Consider the following 19,115-nt stretch of genomic DNA (forward strand, 5'->3'; position numbering starts at 1 on the left):
GAAACACCAAACCTATGGTTTGGATATGCCTTGGGCATCCAACCCAAAGGTTTGGATGACCATTTCAGGCTAGAGACGTGTTTTTGTCAGAACATTGAAAATTTTGACATATTTTTGGTCGTGCTCTCCATCAGGTTTGCACGTGTTTCAATGAAGTTAAAAAAAAATACCATGGTAAACTTGATCTCCCTCTTAGCTATCCAAAAATGTAATTTCTTTCAAATTTTGATTTCGTTAAGTCTTTCATTTATAATTTCTTTTGTTAGTGTGTTCATTTTTTGTCAAGAACCAACATGCACTATTTTGGGTGTAGATTTTTACATGTTCATCGGATTTTAAAAAAAATTACATTTTTAGAAACTAGACTCCATTCTACACAATTTAAAAAGAAAAAAATTTTGACTTTTGATTTTAATTCAATGATTTTAGGGGGGAGCATGCTCAAATTTCTGTTTTTTAGGATGTGTCCACTTCGAAAATTAGTAAAAAATCATATACTCATTAAAAAATTAGCTGAAAATTCTGGCATTAACTACAAGGTGTTAGCTAATTTCTCACTAAAGCGATTTTAAAAATTCAAAAAAGAAGTTAACGTTTTAGGGGGGCCACAACAAATGCTATGTTATGTTTTTTGCATAAAAACAAGACCACTTTTTGTGGCCCCCCTTTTTGAAGCCCTTAATCTCCACCATTTTCAAAAAAAATTAGTAGTTTAGAAAGTAGACTTGAAGCACTTTGACTCTTGTTCTTGTTGCATCTTCAAATTTGGAGTGTAACTATCTTCAATTTGTTGTTGAAGTTTAGACTTTGCTGATTTCAGAAGAAAAAAATGGCATCTTAAGACCCCCTTTTGGTGCCACAACTTGGTGCACATACCCTCATATTGATTAGATCATTTAGCTTAATATTGCTTAAATCTTGTTAGATCAATATTGCATCCATCTATCATTCATCATGCTCATATAGATAAAATCCTTCGTCTTGATGTTGTCTAGTCACTGGTATTGCTAAATAATCTGAGAGCAATCTTATACTCGCATCTTTTAGAAGGCAATGGGTCGATTTGTTATGGTTTATTATTCATTGATTATATCTGATTAACCATGCATGTAATGACTTGATTGAAGTGTTGTGCATACAGATACAGGTCCACTTTTCACACACACAGACAGTATTTAGGCATAGGAGATGTTATCATTGTAGTTCACTTATTCTTCCAGATTGTAGTTTGGATTTGTATGTAGTCAGTGAGACTCCTTTTGTGATGAGCAATGTGATCTAGGCTGTAAGCCTTCCTGCATGTTTAGACCCCCATATTGTGTAATATCTTTTCATATGGCCAGTGGATTGATATTGTGGGTCATAAATCCCACTATGGTTTTTCCTCTTTTAGGTTTTCCATGTATAATTCTTTATGTTATACTATTCATTTGTGTGATTGGCTTATTGGTTGCTTTACTTCTTTCAATCTTATAGTTACTCATATACCGATTGGTGAATTCATGTTTTAATAAGGTTAAAATTGATCATTTTGGTAGAACACTGATTCACTCCTCTCTCTCTCAGTGTTCTTGGAATCCAACAATTGGTATCAGATCCTTGTGCCCCAGAGGAAGTTTAACAACTTGAGGGAGATCCTGAATCCAGAATCCATGGATATGAGTTTGGAGAGACAACTTAAGATAGCACTTGAAGCTACAAGATGAATTGAATTCTACTTAGGAATTCATTCTTATCCTACAGGAGAGGTTGTCATCTATTCAAGCTAGGACAAAGGAACTTATGCAAAATTAGGATAATGAATAGAAAGATACCCTTAATGAAAGATGTCAGAAGGTGAGTTGGGAGAATATGGTCCTAAGGAATGAAATACCAAGCCCTAACTATGAGGATGTCAAAGGAGATTGAGGACCGAATTATGAATGAATAAAATCTTGGGAGATACCTGAAAGATAGATCTAAAGAATGCATCCGGTTGGTTCATGAAAATGATATGTTGAGAACTGATTTAGTGCAATCCAGAGCAATGAACAAGAACTTGAAAGACAAATGATAATTCTGAGAGATGATCTAGCTATTGCAAGTGAGTATAAAGAAAAATTCAAGGTTAGCTCAGCACAACTTGATGAATTATTGAAAAGTCAAATACATAAGGGAGATTCTAGTGGACTTGGATTTGAACAAGGTCAGAGCTCTGATACTACAAATGAAGATCAAAACTAGAAGACACTGGTAAGGCAGCTTAATGCTTACAAATTTAATGGTAGATTCTTTGTTTGTAATAAATTTAGTCACATGGCTAGGCAATGTAGAAATAGAGAAAATGAGAACTATAATTCTAGTCTCGGTCAATGTTCTAAATGTAGTAAGTATGGTCATCAGACGAAATATTGCATAATGAATATAAAATGTTATGCATGTGGAAAATTTGGACATATGGCTAATCAATGCAGGTCAAGCAATTATACCAGTTTTAGCAAAGCAATTCAAAAGAACAATGTTACATCCTATGCATGCAACAAGATTGGACACATTGCTATGTTTTGTAGAAGAAAACATCCAGCGATTGGCAATGACGGATCAAATGATAAAGGGAAAGAGAAGGTCAATAAAATCCGACAAGATCATAACAAGAAATGGGTCAAGAAGTCAGATGATCAATCAAAAAATGGGATTGCTTCGCTTACTCAACCAGTAGAGGAGGTTGCTCCTACACCGAAAAGAATATCATCCGGCAATTGAGGCATATGCCTTAGGGGTAGGCAAAATTCATGATAATACTGCTTAAGCCTCAGGAAGAGGTTCTGGAAAATGTTCCAGACATTGGAAATGCTTATCCGGCATGGAGATGTTCGACCGAGATTTGGTATCTTTCATCGGCAGTCATTCATATCAATGACAGATTAGGATTTTTCTTGGAGGTTAAAAGGTTGAATCCACTTCATTTCCAATCACCTTGCATTCAAAGAGATTAAGAGTGATTCAGAGTGATTTTAAGGCAATTCAGTGTGATCCGATATCTTCTTCAGCAATGTCACCAGTTATTGGAAGAGTTCTTTAGGGTTTCATCGACAACTATTTCTCTGGTATTTCTCTTTCATCATGGAAGAGAGATCATCCTCTACACCTAATTTTATTGAAAATCTTACTATTTTTTAGGTTAAGGACCGTCCTAGGTTGACTTTCAATCAATGCCAACATATTGCCACTTTGGATGATTCGGCTGACACATTTTACCATGTCTCGGAAGGAGTTATATATGTGGAAGACGTCAAAGTATACATTCACTGCCACATTGAGGATCTAGGTACCAGTGATATCAAGAGCATGTATATGAGAGAGTTTATGGGAGACTATAAAAAGATCAAGCCCAAGTATCAGCACATTGAGGATCTAGGGTTTGCTAGCATTTTGGATATCCTAGAATTTGAAAATCAGATCATCAGATATGTATTGAGCAGAGTGCATGGAAAATTCATTTGGTTGGACAGACCTTACAAGATCTCAAAGGAGGCCACTAGGTCCATCGCTGGTTTGCCGCAGATTGGTCAACTTCTGAAGAAGAATATTTCTAATGATTAGGTCAACAAACTCACTGGTGCAACTTCAGACCAACAATCGATTAGGGTTAACACTATCACCGATAGAGATATCAGATTCAGAAGCATGGTTATTGGATACAAGGTAACTCAATCAAACCATCTGAATTCTATTTCTTGCTCTTGCATTTATGCAACACATAATATCATGAGGGAGAATGAGAAGTTAGATCTCTGTGGATGGATGTTAGATGAGTTGTTAATTAACCTAGGGAAGATTAAAGGAGAGAAGAAAGGGACATTTTGGTATGGGAATCTTATTGTCTATTTGGTGTTTTTTTTCATGAATGAAACTCTCAGTTTTGGGAAGAGATAATGGGCATTTGATATCCCGGTAGGAAGACAACTGAAACAATCTACTGCTAGTTTGGGTAGTCTGCGAGATGAGAAAGTATGGGGTTACTTCAAGGGATTCTAGAAGGCTATGAAATCTAGAGAGGGGGTTCAAAAGCTAATTGTTGAGAAATACTCAACTGAGATCTACTTTATGGTTAAGAAAGATGAAACCTTAATGGAAGCAGTCAAACCCCGGAAGATATGGATAGAAGAGATGGGTTATGAAGTTGATGCACAAATTTTGGATGCTTATGCACAGTTGTTAATTGATGCACCTATTGATGTAGCTGAGAAATCCTTTGGTACTGAAAAATAGAAGAAGCAAGAGATTCAAACCAAGTTTAACCGCAAGAAGAGGGAGAAGCAGCAAGGCAAGGCAAGAAAATTTGTGGAACAAGTATCTCAGGATATCAAATCATTAATGGATATTGTTCTAGAAAAAGGAAGGAATAGGAAAGAGCCTGAAGTTTTCATTGAGCCTATTCCATCAGACTTTGGAACTGAAGATGACACACCTTTAGCATTTAAGAGTGTCTTGAGGAAGAAAGGTGAAGAGACTAAGGAGGGAGCAAGGAAGCAACTTGTAAGGAAGGTTATAATCAAGGTACCGGTAAAGACAAGAGCTCCGAAAGAAACACCTTCTACTCCATCCAGTACTGGAAGAAGAAAGAAGATGGATGACATAGATCTTGCATTTGTATCTGGTAATGTAACTATTATTCCACCCAAGACTTGTGCAGAATTGGTAGATGAAATCACTAATGTTGGTATGTTGAAAAATATACAATTCTATTATGAACATTTAGATGATGATGAATAGAGAGAAGTTGAGGAAGTAGTTTTATTATATCTGGATATATATACAAAAGCTTTGTTGGAAATTGAGAATTAAATCCTGACACAACTATATGACAACGTAGATGCTAGAAGATTATCAACTATGGAGGAGGACAAGAATATAAATATTCAAGAGCTATTGACTACTTGTGCATCCATTACTCTAGAAGAGTTGGATATGACCCTTGAGGTTGCAGATAGAAAAATCTTTCACAACAAGCATAGGATAGCTAGTCTTTTGTTAGGTAGAGTTAACGAGATAGTCAATGAGACTCACAAGGCATGGGTTCAATTCTTTGCTACAAACCCTAGTTTCTACACTTCACTGAAAGCTAAAACTGATATGGGTACCTCATTTACAATTTTGAAGGATGTTAAGATATTGGATATAGAGCCCCTGGTAGAATCTGTAGTCACATAAATCTGTCCACTTAATTAAATGAATATTTAATATTTATTTGATTATTTAACCATCAATTAATAATTAATTAAATTAATATTTAATTAATTCATCTTAACCCTCTTCTCCTATTAATTAAATAAATTATTCAATTTATTTGATTTAATTTACTTAACCAAATTTAGACCATTAATTAAATAAATAAATCATATTTATTTAATTAAATATTCTCTCACATTTAAATAAATTAATATTTATTTAAATCCCCCAAAATCCCACCTCTCACATTTAAATAAATTAACATTTATTTAAATCACCTTTATCCTCTACCCACTTGCATTTTCCTACAAATGCAAGTTGCACAATTATTTTAAATAAATAATTTATTTAAATCACCTTTATCCTCCACCCACTTGTATTTTCCTACAAAAGCAAGTTGCACAACTATTTTAAATAAATTATTTATTTAAAATCCTATTTATCCTCACCCACTTGAAACCTTTAATGGTTTCCCTTAAAGTCTTCAAACTTGATGGCTTTAAAGTCTTCAAACTTGATGGCTTCCTTCTATAGTCTTCTTAAGCCTTTAATGGTTTCCCTTAAAGTCTTCAAACTTGATGGCTTTAAAGTCTTCAAACTTAATGGCTTCCCTTAAAGTCTTCTTAATACTTTAATGGTTTTCCTTAAAGTCTTCAAGCCTTTAATGGTTTCCCTCAAAGTCTTCAAACATTTTAATGCTTTATCTTCCTTTTTCTCATTTAAATAAATTAATATTTATTTGAATATTTATCCAAATGCAAATTACACCATTTAATTGAAATAAATGATTTTATTTTAATTGAAAATACCAAAATTTCTCCCACTTGCATTTTCCTACAAAATCCACTTGCATGCCTAAACCCCTTCTAGATTCTTCTAAACCCTTCCTAATTAACCTAATCCATCCCCTAAATATTGTCACATTCCTAAGCAAATTGGAGTCACTTCTCAAAGACTCCAAAGTCTTTGAAAAGCAATTAATGCTTTGTGTGTTCAACAAATTAACCTCTAAAGTCTTCCAAACCACTTATGGCTCTTACATGACCATTAATGGTTAATTCCACTTGCACCCATGGTTAAGGAATTTGACCCCCCTCATGTAACCCATGTGTCTCTTCAAAGCATTTATTTCTTTGACTAGGGTAACCATCATGTCCCCTCAAGCATTTAATGCTCCTTATCACTCCTCTCAAGCCTCCTCATGGTGACACTTGTCAACATGGGATTGGGTTGAAAGTCTCACATGGATTGAATATCTTTCAATCCTAACCCTTGTTAAGATTACTCAATCTTAACCCTTCATTTCCCCATTTCTTCTATAAATAGAACCCTTCTCCTCAAGCAAAGAGGAAGCATTAGAGTATTGTTGTTATACTGGAATTAGCATAGAGCTTTCTCATAGCATCACTATCTACACTTGCATAGCATTTGCTTATCATATTCAACTATCTTGAATCTCCATATGGCATCCATGGCTAGTGCTAAAAGCTGAGAGCTACACTCATTTGGGACTTGGAGAGGAGAGGAACAAGGGAGGAGCAACTATGAGCATCTTGATTAGCTATTTTATTTTATGTTTACATGCTTTCTATTTCATGCTTAATATCTCTCTTGATATGTCTATTTAGGATAATCTTTTGTTGCTAACACTAACGTTTGTTTCTTGTGCTCTTGTGTGTGTTGCCATCAAATAGATTTTCTAATCCTTTTTGCAGAGCATCAGAATCTAATGTACAGGACATAGAGGTGATACCGGAAAATGTAAAGATACTGACAGATTCAAAGTGTATAGGTTGAGGAAACAGTTCATAAGGAGGAACCGACAGTTATTGATACTGCACCAAGTGGCAAAGCCACTGGTGCAAAAGAGGATTTATAAAAGTTAAAAAAAAATCAGAGGAGAAGGGAGAGGAATTTGATAAAGAACTGGTAGTGTGCACATCATTATTGGTCAATTGACACCTCACTGGTAGAGAAAAGAAGCATAACAGAGATGAGTTCTACTGAGCTCATGATGATGGTTGCTGGTGTAGGAGCACCAACTTTAAAAACTTGATTATCCTACCTTTTTATGACTCCTAAGGGGTCTTGGAATGTTTATTTCATGCTAGGAGTCATTAGTCTTGTTTTTGATCCTTTTGTAAGGCCTAGTCCCAGGTTTGGCAATTTATGAGCCACTTGGTCAACTATGGTCAAAGGGTCATAAAACTTTAGTTTTGAGTTATTTTATTGTTTTTGGAAATAAACTGGTCCTTCATGACCATTGGTAGGATTTAAAAAGTTAGTTTGCACTTTTAAGTTCTTTTGAGCAAAAATTGTCAAAAAGTGTCAAAGTTGTCATCACAACACTTGACAACTTTTTGTTTGTAAGAAAATATCCTTCCCCATTGGCTAATTAGTTAAAAAATTGGTTTTAACTGATGGGGGAGGCCTTCATAAGCCCTTTCAGGTGGGTGATGAAGGAGTTTATGTAAATTTTCATTTGGCAATCAATAAAAAAACCTTGTTTTCCTGCAAACAGTCACGTTTTTGCTCTTTTACGGATTATTTTCAGACTACTAATGATGCAAAGCATCCTGGAAAACCAATCACAACTCTAGGATCATGTTGATCCATACATATTTTAATCATGATAACAATTCATTAGAGGCATATTTTATCATTCTTCAACAATCAATCAATCTAGAAAACATAAACTTAATCTAGGTATCAAACTTGCCAACTTGCTGTCCCTTTGGATATACCTGTACACAGATGTCTATAATTTTCTAACAAGATTTAAAAACCTCAATCCCTTTGGTCAGACATTGAATAAATTAATTAAAAACAACATATCCAAAAATTAGCCACATCCAACAGTTAGATTAAACGTTATGGCTGTTGCATTGAGACCTATTTCTGTTGTCCCAAACAAATCATGTGCATGCCCAGTCCACCTAGGGCATCAAATATCTTTCAAACAAAAAACAAAAATGATCCCAAACCAATTTCACATGAACCCTTTATAGATTTAATTTCATAATATTCAATCCATTAAATTTTACAATGGTTTAATCATTATATAAAGATAAACCATTGCTTGCAACTCCATTGAAGATGGTTTAAAACTAGTTTTTACCAAAATCTTCATAACTTCCACAGATATAAACAAAAACAACTCAGACCAAAAGGAAAAGAAATAATATTCACATATATTTAAAATAAATCTATTCATAGGTCTTAATCATCCCATATGCGTTCATACCATATGCTGCAACATGACTGCTCTCAGGAAATATCAAATCTGCAATTAACAACTTTCACCAAAAATTTCATAACTTCTTCATTTCTAAACATAATCACTCCAAAACAAAAGGAAAATAAAGGTAATTCATGTATATAAATATCCATTATACATATAGAAAGGTTTCCAAGCCATACATGGTCGTACAAGTCCTAGAACCAACATAAAAACTGGAAAGCTAATCAAAATAGCAATAGTATAATGCACCAAAATGTATCAAAATGTTCTTTCTTCCCTTTCTTCCTTTTTTTTTTTGGAATGACCATACAATGCCTTTTTATAGACTCTTGGTCATTTTGGACCTGATAACTACCTCCAAGACCTTTCAACTTCCCATTTGCAACTTTTAATGCATTTTTGCCACTTTTCATCTTTTTGACAACTTTTTGTGACATTTTCACAAATGACCCCAAAACTTGACAAAAACCTTATAAAAATATCAAATAACCCTTAAATTACCTTTTACAAGAATTTATGCCCTTTCATGGCATGTTTACATCATTTTGACTCTTTGACCCACTAGGTCCTAAATGGACAACTATGCAACTTTTACACAAATGGCTCAAGTAGCCTTACATTATGACTCCATTGGATAAAAATGAACTCAAATACATAAATATATTATTTACAAGTCATAAATGACACAAATATAATTAGATAGTGACCTTGGACATCCTGATTGTGCTTCTGCAATGGGGTGCTCCTACACCAACTGGGAGGTTCTAACTTATGGATTCAGATTGAGGGGCCTCTTACCTTTCTTTTGCTTTTGATTCAAGGTCTCTATGTTCTCTGGTTTGAAAGTTATTACATTTTTACTAAAAATAGTTTTGAAACCCTCCTAAACCTAGGGTTTTGACCTATTTTTGCATTTCCTCTCATGGCCACCGTACAAAAATTCTAAAACATGGTGGAATGAGAGGTTTGTATATGAACTCAATGATTATGGAAGAAATTTGCAGGTTGGCAGATGTCTTTGGCCTTTGCTTTGATTTTTAGGTTGGCATCCTCATGTGACAACCTAGTTTCAAAATTCAAAATTGGTGATAAAATAAAATAGGGGTTGAACCAATGCACAAACTCCTGGATTTGGTCAATTGGGGTGTGGACATCACTTTTTAAATTGGTGAAACTTTCTGATCAATCACATCTCATACACTTCCTTCACAAACCCACCTACTTAAGCCTAATTAGGCCTACTTGCATTTGTGAAGGGCAACAAGTCTCGTTTGTTTTCCAAACCACCTCCTTTTGGATTTAGACCTTTTTCAATAAAGGGTATTTGGATATCCATTTTGTTTTGTTGGTCATTTGTAAGTTTGCAAAGTTGTTTTGATAAGTCCCCTTGAGTATACAAGGATTTTGGGGTTTTACAAAGGAACCTTGTTAAAATTGATCAGTTTGCTATGTAACCACACCTTGAGCATGTTTTTATGGGCATTTTAATCCACCTTGACCATTTGGTTTGATCCCTACTCACTGTTTTGTCAAAATTCCAACTTGAAGCTAAGTTTGGTGTCTAGCCGGTTTGAGTAAGCTTGAGCAATTTTTCAAGTTTTGATCCTAAGATCTTGTCAATGTTATTCTTGGGGTCCAAAATATTGTTTATAATCAATTTAAGAGTTTCTTGAAGGTGTAAGTCTGGTTGGTAGGGTGTTTTGGGTTTCTTGTGTGGCCTATTGTGACAGTTTGTCCTGAATTACACTCACCTAACCTAGCACTTACATCAAGTGGTATCAGAGCTTAGGTTTTGAACCTAAGGAGTGAAAGATGTCAGAGAATAATGCAGATGGAGATAATAACAATGAAAGGCTCATACACCACATGACAAATGTGGAATTGGTAAAGAGGGTGCAATCCGTAATGAATCAAGTAAACAGTCTTAACCAAAAGCTTAATGAGAGGAGACAAGGAGAAGACCTTGGAGAGAGGGGTGAAGAAGAGGAAGAACCCTTGTGGTAGGATGATGCTGATGACGTACCTATAGACCAAAGGTACCTTGTTAATTCCCTCAAGACAGTGGCAAGGAGAACCACTGATAGTAAGCTTGACTTGCCTACCTTCAATGGCAAGATGGACCCTGATGTGGTCACTGAATGGGTTGATGCCCTAGATTGTTTCTTTGATTGTGAAGAGATCCCTGAAAGTCAAAGGGTCAAGATAGCAAAGTCCAAGATGAAAGGTGGAGGTTTGACATGGTGGAATTTTCTTCAAGGAGAAAGGGTGAAAGAGGACAAGAGTTTGATTACCTCTTGGAAAACCATGAAGGCCAAGATACAGGAGGCCTATATCCCTACAGATTATGAAGTTCAACTTCATAGGAGGCAAAATCTCAGGAAAAATGACATGGACATGAACACATACATCGAGGAGTTCCAAAAGTTGTGTTTGAAGTCCAAGACCGTGGAAAGGGAAAGTGAAAGGTTAGCCAGGTACTTGAATGGCTTGAAAACGAATATCCAAGATGAGTTGAATTTGTGTACCCCCACCACAGTACAACAATGCTACCAATTGGCACTTGAAGTGGAAGATAAGTTTAAGAGAAGGAAAGACCAAGGCAACAAGGGTAAATGCAGCAATTTCAACAAGAACTCCAAAGGCAAGAGCAATTATTGGAGTAAAGGGCAGTCAAGTAATGACAACAAATCTTGGGAGCAACCCCAAGGAAACAAAGAACAAGGTGACTATGGTGGTAGAGGAAACTCTAGAGGGAGAAGACATTTTGATAGACGAAGAGGGAGATCAAATGAACCCCTCAAATGCTTCAATTGTAATCAGTTAGGACACCATGCTGGAAGGTGCCTTGAAAGAGGAAACAACAACAACAACCAAGGTGAAAGAAGAACTCAAGTGCTCCAAGAGGAGATACATGAACTTGATGCTGAAGAAGGTACGGTCCTAATGATGAGGAATACCTTCCTACAAGTTCTCCACACCCAAGAACCCCCCCAAAGGAAGAATCTCTTTAGGACAAGGATAAGGTGCCAAGGTAAAGTGTGTAACCTACTCATAGATTCCGGTTCAATTGAAAATTTGGTTTCTAGATAAATGGTAGATAAACTTGGACTAACTAAATCTGCTCATCCTTTTCCTTATCATGTTTCTTGGCTTACTAAAGGGCATCAAACCCTTGTGACTGATCAAACCATGATTGAGTTCTCTTTAAGTGATTTTAAGGACAAAATTTTATGCTATGTTGTAGAGATGGATGCTTTCCATCTTCTACTAGGGAGGCCATGGCAATATGACATGGATGCCACCTATAGTTGTAGGAAGAACACCTACACCATTGTAAAAGATGGAGTCACCTATACCATGAAACCATTGCCTGACACTAAGGTAGAGAAAGAGCCCACAGTCATAGTAATCAGTGAAAAAGAGATGGTAAAAACATTGAAAGAGTCTCAAGAAGAGAATTTTGTTTTGGTTGTGAAACCCAAGGACAAAGAGGAATATGATCCTATAGCACCTATTCCCGATGTTGTGAAAGGTTTGCTTGGAAAGTATAAGGAAGTCAACACAAGTGAGTTGCCCCCTACCCTCCCACCCTTGAGAGATGTTTGCCATCAAATTGATTTGATTCCTGGTGCATCATTGCCCAACAAGGCACTATACAAGATGACACCCAATCAGAATGTTGAGATCTCAAGACAAGTTCATGAGATGTTGAACAAGGGACTCATTCAAAAGAGTCTTAGCCCTTGTGTCCTACCAGTAGTATTAGCACCCAAGAAAGATGGGAAATGGAGGTTATGCACTGATAGTAGGGCTATAAACAAGATCACTATAAGATATAGGTTCCCAATTCCAAGGATGGAGGACCTAATGGATCAAATTGGCAATTCTTGCTACTTCTCTAAAATTGATCTCAAATCTAGTTATCACCAAATAAGGATTAGACAGGGAGATGAATGGAAGACTACATTCAAGACAACAGATGGTTTGTATGAATGGCTTGTCATGCCTTTTGGTTTGAGCAATACTCCAAACACATTCATGAGGTTGATGAATGAAATATTCAAAGATTTCAATGGTAAGTTTGTGGTTATATATCTTGATGATATTTTGATTTTTAGTAGCACTTTAGAAGAGCATATTAACCATTTGGAGCAGGTTATAAGGAAGCTTCATGAGCACAAACTAATCATCAATCTAGAGAAGTGTATCTTCATGCAGAAGGAGCTCACATTTTTGGGCTTTGTCATCTCTCAAGGCACACTAAAGATGGATCCAAGAAAGGTAGAAGCAATTGTAAGTTGGCCTCAACCAAAGAATCCAGGTGATGTGAGAAGTTTTCATGGATTACCCACCTTTTATATGAAGTTTATTAAAAAAATTAGTCATATATGTGCTCCATTGTTGGATACAATTAAAGGTGGTAGAAAAACTAAGTTTGTATGGACTAATGCAGCCAATGAGGCTTTTCAATATTTGAAGAACATGGTGGCACAATATCCTATTCTAACCTTGCATGATTTTGGCAAAGTGTTTACAGTTGAAACAAATGCTAGCAACTTGGCTATAGGGGCTGTCCTAAGCCAAGAAAACATACCTATTGCTTTGTTTTTAGAAAAACTCAATGAGGCCAAGAAGAAGTATTCTACTTATGACCTTGAACTCTATGCAATGGTTTAAGCATTGAAAAAATGGAGACACTACCTTCTACCAAAGGAGTTTGTGGTTTTCACAGACAATCATGCTCTTAGCTACCTGAACTCACAAGAGAAACTAAGTGTTAAACACATCAAATGGATGGAGAAACTTCAAGCCTATACTTTTACTATCAAGCACAAAAAGGGTCAAGCCAACAAAGTGGCTGATGAATTAAGCATAAGAGTGGGTTTGGTTCAATAAATCCAACTTCAAAGCATTGGTATTGATGCCTTGAAGACTCTCTATGCAAGTGATTCAGATTTTGGTAAAGATTTTGAGGTTTTCTCTAAACTTGTGGGTAAATATCACATTGATTTTTCAGATTTCCTCATTCAAGATGGTTTATTATTTAAAAGATCTCAACTTTGTATTCCTAAATTCTCAATGAGGTCTAATATTATCAAGGAAAAACATTGTGGTGGCATGAGTGGTCTCTTTGGTATTGATAAAACTCTAGATCTAGTCAAAAGGAGTTATTTTTGGCCTAAAATGGCAAATGATGTCAAAAAGTTTATTCAAACTTGTACAATATGTCAACAAGAAAAAGGTGTGTCAACCAATCAAGGATTGCATCAACCCTTACCAAAAACTTCTAGACCTTAGGAATCAATCTCAATGGATTTTGTAATGGGATTGCCTAGGAGTAAGCAAGGGTATGATAGTGTTTTTGTCATTATGGACAGGTTCAACAAGATGGCACATTTTTTACCTTGTAAAAGCACAAATGATGCTTCACATATTGCCCATCTCTTCTTCAAAGAAGTGGTCAGAATTCATGGGTTACCAAACACAATTGTCTCAGATAGAGATGTGAAGTTTCAAGGCCATTTTTGGAGAACTTTGTTGAAGAAATTGGGCACAAATATGACCTATAGTTCTACATATCACCCACAAACTAATGGCCAATTAGAAGTGGTGAATAGGTCATTAGGTAATCTACTTAGATGCCTAACAAAGCAATACAATCAGAATTGGGAGACAGTACTCCATCAAGCAGAGTTTGCATTCAATGACTCTCTAAACTGGTCAACAGGGAAGACTCCTTTTCAAACAGTGTTTGACATGCATCTTCGAGGTCCCTTAGACTTGGTAGAACTACCATCTAATTTCAAAATCAGTGCACAAGGAGAAGAACTTGCAGATTTGATAGCAAAAGTGCAGGAAGAGGTGAAACAAACCCTTCAAAATACTACTCGAAAGTACAAAGCCCATGTTGATAAAAAGAGAAAGGAAGTACATTTTAGAATTGGAGACAAAGTTTAGGCATATCTCAGGAAGGAAAGATTGCCTAAGGGCAGATATTCCAAGTTGCATATGAAGAAAGTGGGGCCATGCACCATTTTAAACAAAATGCGTGACAACGCCTATGAGATTTCTCTTCCTCCTACTTTGCAAATTTCTCCTATTTTCAATATTTGTGATCTGACCTCTTATAAAGGTAATGTAGGTATTGAAATTGTTGCAGGTCCTTTTGAAGGTGTAGGTACTTCTAATGATCAAATCTTCCATGACCAAGAAGACTATGTCACCAACCTTCCTCAAAGCAAGTCGGTTCAGTTGGAAAAGATCTTGGATTCTAAGGTTCTAAAACAAACCAGGAAGATGACATATTTGCAGTACCTGGTAAAGTGGAAAGGACTCCCCACCATTGATGCCACATGGATGACTGAAGAGCAGATCCAAAATCATGGATCTTCACTTGATAAACTTGACTCAAGTGGGAACTTGAGTTCAAAAACTCATGGGGAGTATGGTGCAGGAGTTCCAACTATAAAAACTTGATTATCCTAACTTTTTATGACTCTTAAGGGGTCTTGTAATGTTTATTTCATGCTAGGACTCATTAGTCTTGTTTTTTATCCTTTTGTGAGGCCTAGTCCTAGGTTTGGCAATTTATGAGCCACTTGGTCAACTATGGTCAAAGGGTCATAAAACTTTAATTTTGAGTTATTTTATTGTTTTTGGTAATAAATTGGTCCTTCATGACCATTGGTAGGATTTAGAAAGTTAGTTTGCACTTTTAAGTGCTTTTGAGCAAAAATTGTCAAAAAGTGTCAAAGTTGTCATCACAACACTTGACAACTTTTTGTTTGTAAGAAAATATCCTTCCCCATTGGCTAATTAGTTCTAAAATTGGTTGTAACCAATGGGGGAGGCCTTCATAAGCCATTTCAGGTGGGTGATGAAGGAGTTGATGTAAATTTTCATTTGGCAATCAATAAAAAACCTTGTTTTCCTGCAAACAGTCACATTTTTTTCTCTTGTACGGATTATTTTCAGACTATTGGGAGGTTATAACTTATGGATTCAGATTTAGGGGCCTTTTAAATTTATTTTTATTTTAATTTGAGGTCTCTAAGTACTCTGGTTTGAAAGTTATTGCATTTTTAATAAAAACAGTTTTGGAACCCTCCTAAACCTAGGGTTTTGATCTATTTTTGCATTTCCTCTCATGGCCACCGTACAAAAATTCTAAAACTTAGTGGAATGAGAGGTTTGTATATGTAATCAATGATTCTGGAAGAAATTTGTAGGTTGGTAGGTGTCTTTGGCCTTTTCTTTGATTTTTAGGTTGGCATCCTCATGTGACAACCTAGTTTCAAAATGCAAAAGTGGTGATAAAACAAAATAGGGGTTGAACCAATGCACAAACTACTGGATTTGGTCAATTGGGGTGTGGAAAACACATTTTCAATAGGTGAAACTTTTTGATCAATCACATTTCATACACTTCCTTCACAAACCCACCTACTTAAGCCTAATTAGGCCTACTTGCATTTGTGGAGGACAATAGGTCTCCTTTGTTTTCCAGACCACCTCCTTTTGGATTTAGACCTTTTTCAATAAAGGGTATTTGGATATCCATTTTTTTTGTTTGTCATTTGCAAGATTGCAAAGTTGTTTTGATAAGTCCCCTTGTGAAGGAAGGGTTTGTGGACAAAGGAATTATTGATCAATCTATTCCAATTTGCATAGACTTGTCCTGGAGTGCCAATTTGACAAAGGAGAAAGCCCATCCAAAAATTTCAAAATAATCACAGAGAACATTTCTAAGGATTTTCAATCTTTACAATAGATATAAAACCGACATGCATTGGAGAGATTTAAACAGGCTAAGAGAGAAACTTTTGATCAGATGATTGAGTCGGAGAAGAAAGAAATTATTGATAAGTTGAAGTTGATTGATAATGGTTTAAGTCAATGTACTAATATTTACAAAGTATATTGCAACACATGTTTACTTACAGCAGAGACAGATAAAGGGACTAAGGATATTCAGGAGAAAATTGTAGGTATAGTCATTTCTTTTGATTACACAAATTCTTTGACTATATCTATTGATGGACAAATTTAGGTATTGGAAGCTCAAGTTTCAGCTCTTGAAAGGGAAAAAGAAAAAATCATTAGGAGAGCTAGAGGTCTTAGAGGATTGGCAAGTCTTTGGTTGGACTCATTAAGTGTACATAAGAAAGAATGCATTGACTTGGTTGGTAGGCCTTCACAGGAAGAACTTAAAGAGAAAGAGTCATATGCCTATATGCTTAATGGACTTGTATCTATTCCTAGCACATTCAAATCAGGTTGGGATACCTATCTACATATTTTGGAGAAAGCCTATCTAGAAATTTTCAAGTATATTCAACTCTGGTAAGGTATTTTGGGACACACTCTTTGTACAGACTTTCATTCTTCATCTCAGTTTTTGGTATTTTTTTTGGGCATTGATGTCAAAGGGGGAGGTATAGGTGAAAATAATATTTAGGAGATATGGAGGTATGGAGTATTTTGTATAGATTATGATCACCGATGGATATTCAGCTTAGGGAGAGTAGTCTTAAGGTGAAACCGACAGATGGAAACCATTATCATTTTTCACATGAGTGTTGCTATCAATGCCAAAGGGGAGATTGTTGGAAATTGACACTCATTTTATTGGTTTCAGTATGTTGTCATTGGTGGCAACATGTTCCAGCTTTCATATTTTGGTTTGGTTGTTTACCGACAGACACTTCACCAACACCGACATCGACGCAGACACCAACGGGTATCTTCACCGGTAGGAAGGAATTATTTGGTTACTGACATTTCAGGCCAACATGATTCACATTCAGGATACTGATATAGGAGGCCGACATCATTTGGGAGATCCATCGGTTAGGGTTCCCATAGATACTGAGAGGGGGGGGTGAATCAGTATCTGACCGGTAGTCAAATTTCCTTAAGTTAAAACATACAGAACATAAAGTAGCAGTGTACTGGTATGCAAAAATTAATGTAATAAATAGAATCAAAAACATCCACATGAAAAGAACACCATAACACAAGATGTTTAACAAGGAAACCCGATGTGGGAAAAACCTTAGTGGGATTTGTGACCCACAATATTCACTTACTAGCCAATAAGAGAATATTACTTACAATAGGGGCCTGCACATGTAGGAAGGCCAATTGCCTAGAGCTCACTGCTCAATGAGAAGTCACACTGACTTACAATAAGGATTATACTAATCTAATGACTTGTACTGCTTTACAATAGCATCTCCAATGCTAGATTCAGTACTGGTTCTTGCTCTGTTCTTTACATATACCCTTAACCTATATTTCGCACATTAGGTCTGCCTAATAATTTTCCTTTTTGTTCGCTTACTTACCCTTTCAAATGTCTACAATGATCTCTTTTATATACAAGAGTCATTTTATAATTTGCCAAGTCGGCTTGCAATAATAATCAAAATAATATATATCAAGAATCCTGTCGGCCTTTGTGCCGGTATACATCTTTTCTTCTGTGTTGGTGCCAGTGCCAGTGTAGAGTGATCTTGTTGATGCTGGTGCACTGTCTTGCTTGAATAATGCTTTGTCGGTATGATGTCTTGCCAGTGCCATAGGATTGCAAGGTTGCCATCAATGACAAAACCTTCAATCACACACAATGTCTCATTGGAGTGTCCATATGCCAACAATCTCCCCCTTTGGCATTGATGGCAACACTCATGAGAAATTTCAGAAAGGTGTCCAAAAATGTGTAGACCAAAAAATTTACCAAAAATATGAGGGGCTCCCCTTGAGCATATGATTCCTATCTTTGAATTTTCTCATCCTACTACTCCCCCTTTGGCATCAATGACAAAGGTTTAGTAGAGTTTGTAGTTATACCGGTCCATATCCTCAACCTTGTAGTTGGGTAGTTATTATCTGAAAAAGATCGCCCAAAATTAAGTTTTTACTATCCATAAACTTTTTGCTATCTTTTATTGTTGTTTCAGTCCTCTTCAAAGTGTCGGTGAGATGCTGCAATTGTTCTGCCGATGTTTTACTTCCCGGTGTTAATGCCTCTGAGATTTCCTTCCGTAGAGATGCTAGATAGTCCAATCTTGGACTCAGTTTAGATCTCAAGTGTTTTGCCTTATTTATTATTGTCTCTTTCTCTTTCTCCTATTTAAGTAATTCTGCCTCAAAATTTTCTAACTTATCTTCAAAAATAGATAGTGAATCGGGTGAGTTAACAAAATTGTCTGCAAGCTTGTTTATCTCTTCCTGTGTCTTGCTTATTTTCTTGTCTATATCTACAGTCAGGAAGTTTGTTTTGCATGTGTCTTTGTACAGGTTTTTGTACTCTTTTAACAAACTACACAGTTTCGGTAGAAGTGTGTCAAAGTCTTTGTTACACTTCTTAATTTCTTCCTCAAAGAATTTCTGTTTCTCCTTTTCTACAATGTCCTTTACAGATTCTACCTTTATTTTCTCAATATTTTTAGAGATGTATTTACATAATGTATCCAACTGTCCTAAAGAATCTTTATTATCTATATTACAATCAAGAGCAATTATCTTCAAAATTGGTATTGAATCATCTATTGTTTTGTAAGCTTGTGAACTATAGTCAGTTATTTTCTTGATGGATTCAAGTAATACCTCAGTCACATTTGTTGACTTTGATGGTGACCCAACAAACTGAGTATCGGTG

This window comes from Cryptomeria japonica, chromosome 9 (genome assembly GCF_030272615.1).
Source record: "Cryptomeria japonica chromosome 9, Sugi_1.0, whole genome shotgun sequence".
Classification (NCBI taxonomy): Eukaryota; Viridiplantae; Streptophyta; class Pinopsida; order Cupressales; family Cupressaceae; genus Cryptomeria; species Cryptomeria japonica.